The sequence below is a fragment of the Dreissena polymorpha genome, chromosome 8 (assembly GCF_020536995.1).
Source record: "Dreissena polymorpha isolate Duluth1 chromosome 8, UMN_Dpol_1.0, whole genome shotgun sequence".
Lineage (NCBI taxonomy): Eukaryota > Metazoa > Mollusca > Bivalvia > Myida > Dreissenidae > Dreissena > Dreissena polymorpha.
Genome location: NC_068362.1, coordinates 44,763,401 through 44,769,484, shown reverse-complemented (window position 1 = coordinate 44,769,484; position 6,084 = coordinate 44,763,401).

Below are 6,084 nucleotides of genomic sequence, written 5' to 3'. Positions count from 1 at the left end.
ACTGACCTTTGTTTTCCCGATCTCCTGTTGATTCTAATGGCGCCGAATTTCTAGTCAGGTGATCAACCTGCTCCACGGTCAATTAATGACGGCGGTCAATATTTACATTTTTTCTTTTGAGCAGTCGTTGGTTGACTTTTAAGCACATACAATTAATATAAAATAACACTTAAAGATATCATCAAATGTAAGTTAGTTTTTAAAAATATTTTATCCGTTAATTGGTTATTGATTAAACATGTTTTATCTACATCGATCTAAGTGTAATACAACTCAACATGAAGTCGGTCTTTCTTTTCATATTACACGTTATGTCATATTACCGTAATTAGTGATTGTAAAATCACTATGCCTGTTTCACGTTACAAATTTTTATCTTAACTTTTGACTATTTTGAATTTAATCAAGTGAATAAATCAGTTAAGGAAATGTAAAGGAATCTCGACGGTACTAATTAAATTAATATCAACACGTTTATTCTATCTATATATAGTTATATTACCTTTAAACGGATACTTTACATACAAAAATAAAAGTTTTATGCAAAAGTAGATATGCATTTTTCAATAATTTTGTACAAATGAAATTATACATAAATCTGAAGTGTTAATAACTAAATTATTTAATTATAGGCAAAGGATGAATGTTCTTGTAAAAAAAGTCTCACTACGCCTAAAGTCGTTACAATGCGTTGTTAAAAGACAGACAGTCAGACAGACAGACAAATTTGAGGCAAATGCTTACTGAAAAATGTTCGTACAAAAGCTATCTGTTGACAAATGTATAAATCTGGATAACTCTTATCCAGCGGATAACTTTCAATTTAAGGATGTCGTTTTTCTGTTTGTAAAAAAAATATTTATCCGAACAGGTGTGCGTTTTGGAAAAGCTTTGGATAAGATGTAGCAAAGGTATTTGACTTCGGTTATCTTTATTCGAATAATAGTTATCTTTTGGATTGGCAAAATATATCCGTATTTATACAATTTGCTACAGAGCATTTAACATTTCTTATTGCACTAAATATTGCTTCAGAAAAAGACATGTACTAATCATTTATGTATTATATATTTATCACTGTTATTTATATAAGTTTTAACCTGGGTCGATTTCTATGTCTGCTGTACTTACAACACAAATGTTGAGAATCTATTTTTACTCGCCATGTTTGAATATATGTACAGGAACCAATCTTTCGTTAAACAGTTAACCAGAGAACTATAGTTTCTTGTTCTCGTTATTTCGCTCAAAAGTAGTTATTTCGCAGGTAAATATCATCAATGACACGCATGTTAACACCTCTGTTGTTGACCTTGCCCTTAAGGGTGTTACGTTACTGCTAATCACTACGCTTATAACTATGTCCAGAATCCTCCATAAGATTGATTGATGCACTAAATCGCCTGCTGATCCAGAGTGCGGACACGCGAGGTGACAACCGTGATACATCGGCTATCTCCGGATTCCTCCGTAAGATTGATTGATGCACTTAATCACCTGCTGATCCAGTGTGCGGACACGCAAGGTGAAAGAGCTACTAGTATCCAGAAACTGGATCAGTGTCTGGTACTACAACTCTGATGGATAATGAAAGCTGGATATAATGATATCGTGTTAATTGTAAACCACAAACATGTATGTTGATGATTTTTATAAAAGAACTCCAAAAAGTGAATACTGGGTAAATTTTGTATCGCATAGAATATGTTTGTGTGTTTGTTTTTTCGTAGTAGAGTGAACAAATGGCAGACCGTTTCCCTTTGATATGTTCGTCGTATTAAAGGGGCCTTTTCACAGATTTTGGCATGTATTGAAGTTTGTTATAAAATGCTTTATACTGATAAATGTAAACATTGGATCTAAAAAGCTCCAGCTAAAATACAAAAAAAAATTAAAGAAAGAGAAAAAAGTAACCCTCAAAAGGGCTCGAAGCACTGACCCCTGGAGTAAAGGTCGATCGTTTAGACCACTCGGCCATCCATGCTCATACAATGAGAAATGTATTTAATACTTTATATAAGCAATCCTTGTAGTATTACAAAATACAACGACAACAACAGAACTCTCCAAATTATTCAATCGTTTCGCGTTGCAACGCTTTATAAATTTCAGGTTTTTAAATCGTCAAAAGATGCATATAATGGATATTTTACAGCATGGTAAATGTTCATTGTTTCGGTTACCTACGGTGGAACTAAGGTGACATCACCGCTCCAAAAAAATAAAGACGGGAAAACATAACTTGTGTTTTCCGCTTCAAAAAAAGACGGGAAAACAGAACTTGTGTTTCCGCTCCAAAAATAAATAACTCGGGGGAAACACAAAATAAGTCTGTTTTCCCGTCTTTGTTTGGAGACGGGAAAACAAAATCGCTGTATTGTGCGCACAAGATAATCGGCCAAGCACAGACGCGGATTATATTGAGGGAACAAGCGCACAAGATAATCGGCCAATCACAGACGCGGATTATATTGAGGGAACAAGATACCATCTTGTTCCCTCAAAATAATCAGCCAATGAAAACGTCCCTAGTAACAGAAGTTTTAGCAGCGGTCAAAGACAACTCTACCAAGGACAACACTACTTCTAAATTTCAAAGTCAGCTCCAATTCTTAAAATATGAGTTCATCTCGATCTGTCATTTTCACGAAATTATAAACAACAGTGAATTTAATGGAGTATCTAATGCAAGGATTCTGATAAGCCGATTAATTTGAGGGAACAAGATAGTATCTTGTTCCCTCCATATAATCCGCGTCTGTGATTGACCGATATTCTCGTGCGCACAATATAGCGATTGTGTTTTCACGTCTCCGAAAAAAGACGTGAAAACAGACTTTTTTTGTATTTCCCCCGATTTAATTTTTTTGAAGCGGAAAACACAAGTTCTGTTTTCCCGTCTTTTTTTTTTGGGGGGGGGGGGGGGGGTCGGTGATGTCACCTTAGTAACACCGTGATTCCTCCAAAATATCATAACTACAACGAAAATTTGCAAATCTGAAACTTTTTTTTAATTATGTCAATTTACGAAATCGTGAAAAGGCCCCTTAAAGTGTTTTAACTAGAAAAAAGTACAGCGACTTGGCGAAAGTAAATGTAATAATTATTTTCAACAAAATCTTTTCATGCTTTGATATTGATGCTGCAAACGATATTTCAACAGCGTTGTTTAAACTTTTCATAAACCACATGCACGATGAAAGCTGGAGATCGTTTCAATAAACACTCGTACGTTTGCAACGTTATATCAGGTAGACTGTTTCAATGAACAATTCAAAGTTTGATGCGACGGATCAGAAAGACTATTGGCAATACAATGACACAGAAAACCAACAAATAACAACGATACATACTAGCATGCGTTAATTTTGAATGACAGTAAACATATACGTATTTAATATTGGATGATGATATATAGTTAACAAGAGGGCCAAGAAGGCCCTAGTTCGCTCACCTGAGAGAAGTCGGTTTATTCAATCTTTACCAAATGTCAAACTTTACCTAGATATTGTCCAGACAAACATCATGGTCAAGTTTCATCATTATTGAACCAAAACACTGGCGTATGGAGTGTTTTTGTTTTTGTAAGATTTGACCTGGTTACCTTTATTTTGAGTTGACCCCCATTACCAAACATCAAAATTTGCTTACAAAAATAAATATTATAACCAAGATTCATAAAATCTGAAACAAAATTGTGACCTCTAGAGTGTTTACAAGGATTTTGTATAATATAATGAAAATTTGAACAATCTAAGGGCAATAATTATGGCATTAATTAATTGATTTTGCTCATTATCAAGCTTGTCGGTGATCTTTCAGCAACTTTGATAAAGAATGCTTAAGAAATATGAATGCTAGAGTGTTTACGAACGGCGGACATAGACCAATCCTATAACCTCACCTGAGCAATCAGGTGAGCTAAAAAGTGTGTTTCACCGATCTGAGCCATTTTCCAACTTGTCCGAGAAATCGATAAAACAATTGTTTTGACTAAGTTTCACGATTATTAGGCAAAATATGTGACTTCTAAAGTGTTCGATCACAAGGTTTCTCTCTAGTCACATAAGGAAAACTGCCCCACCCCCCTGGCGGCCATGTTTTTTTTACAGATCGGGACCATTTGAACACATCTGAGATATATATAAAACCATAATTTTCACCATGATGATTGGGCAAATAATGTGAGTTCACACTTTAAACACATGTATCTCCATACCCTTTTTTATCCGATATAAGCACGAATTAAGGTATATAGGGGTACCTAATATATTATTATATATAAATACGTCATTTATTTAACGTCTAATACAAGGAAATATATAGAGCTATTAATTGCGACGTATATAAAATTTCTATTTCAGACGTGATTGTGGTTTTCGATTTAAGACCTTATTGTGACATTTGATTGCATTACCTCCCCTACACCCCCTCATAGTAATTAAAGGTGCCTAGAACGCGGGGTTGTATACAGACCCCGTTTTTAGCATAGGCGCAACGCACCTATGCTTAAGGTATATACTACATTTCGAAAATGCACATGATACGGTTGACCATTATGAAGCCTTACCTGATCAAAAATCAGACGAAATTTCTATTTAATATAGTATATGGTAATTCTAAAAAAAATTATTTGGAAACATTTTTCTAAGTTTTCTTCCAAGAATATTGCTGACCCCGTTTTTAGTGAATTTTTCTAAGACCGTTTTATGTCAAAAAATCTTCTTATAACCTAAAACTAATTTCGTTCGTAAAACAATTCTATCTGCACTATAAATCTCAACCTCCTACGCAGTGGTCTCCCTTATACTAGAAGTTACTGACCGGGCGAAGCAAGGGAAGTAACTGCTGTGAGGAGTTTCTATAAAAATCTGCATTCAGAAATCTGTATTCAGAACTAAATCTGTTGTGCAAGTCTGCATCTAACGCTTACCACAATTTTTACGTCAAATTCTTGACGCAGACGAATAGGGTAGCGTCTATTTACTTAAGCAGCAACTTCCCTGTATCTTGCACCTATGCTTTTAACGCCATCGGCGCTCTCGTTTATGATGACCTCGTAAGTGCAGTCTGAAAACAACCGAGACCGCGTAACTGGCACTATGTATTTTCCACCAGCGTAATAATCCGATAAAATAATTATGAATGAAAGTCGCGGATCTGATCGACAGAACAGCCGAAAGTTATTTTTATGGGCGGAACTTCACATAAAATAGTACACAAGAAAAATAATATATATTGAGAATAACAGGTTACTGCCTGATCTTGTTGTAATATATCAGGCAAGGCTTAGAATAATATAACGGCGAGGCTTGCCGAGCCGTTATTTTATTCGTGCAGTGCCTGATATATTGCAAAAAGATCAGACAGTAACCTGTTTTTCTGTTTATCATACCTCACGGCCGTTAATCACGCGCGCCACCTCTTTTTTGCGATGCATAAATAAATGAGCCAATGCAACTTCCGAGGTGGCGCTCAGGCCCGAATGTTTTGAAATTTCATGGACAATTTTACAGGGTGATTAGATTGTATATGTTTTGTCCAACATAATTCGCATTATTTTAAAAATTGGGCAATGAAGTGCGATTCAGCAAAGATTGATTCGTCTCAAAATGTACAGACACGTACATTCTCAACCCATTTAAAAACGTGAGAACCTTTATAAGTTGTGGCATGGTGGAGTTTTAAAAAGCATTTCGATGAGTTTTTCCTGTGTGACGAGAAAATGTCCACCTAATTAAATCGCTAACGGCATCAAACGATTGCGTACAATATACACTAGATGCTACATGACCAAAGTATTGGCTTCTTGTTGACGTAGAGGATAATCTTGCACTTCCAAAAGAGATGGAGCCACTGCTAATGAGGTGGCGCTAATGATAGGAGGTGGCGCCAATGCAGGAAATATAAATTAACAGTCGTATCGCAATGACATTATCAAATGACGAAGCTTTTACAGAGAACGTTATTTGTTATATTATATATAATATTCTAAAATAAATAAGATGTACTTTTCTAAATACAGGTATATACGTGATCAACTCAATTAAGAAGTCACCAACATGAATAAAACATAGTGTACGA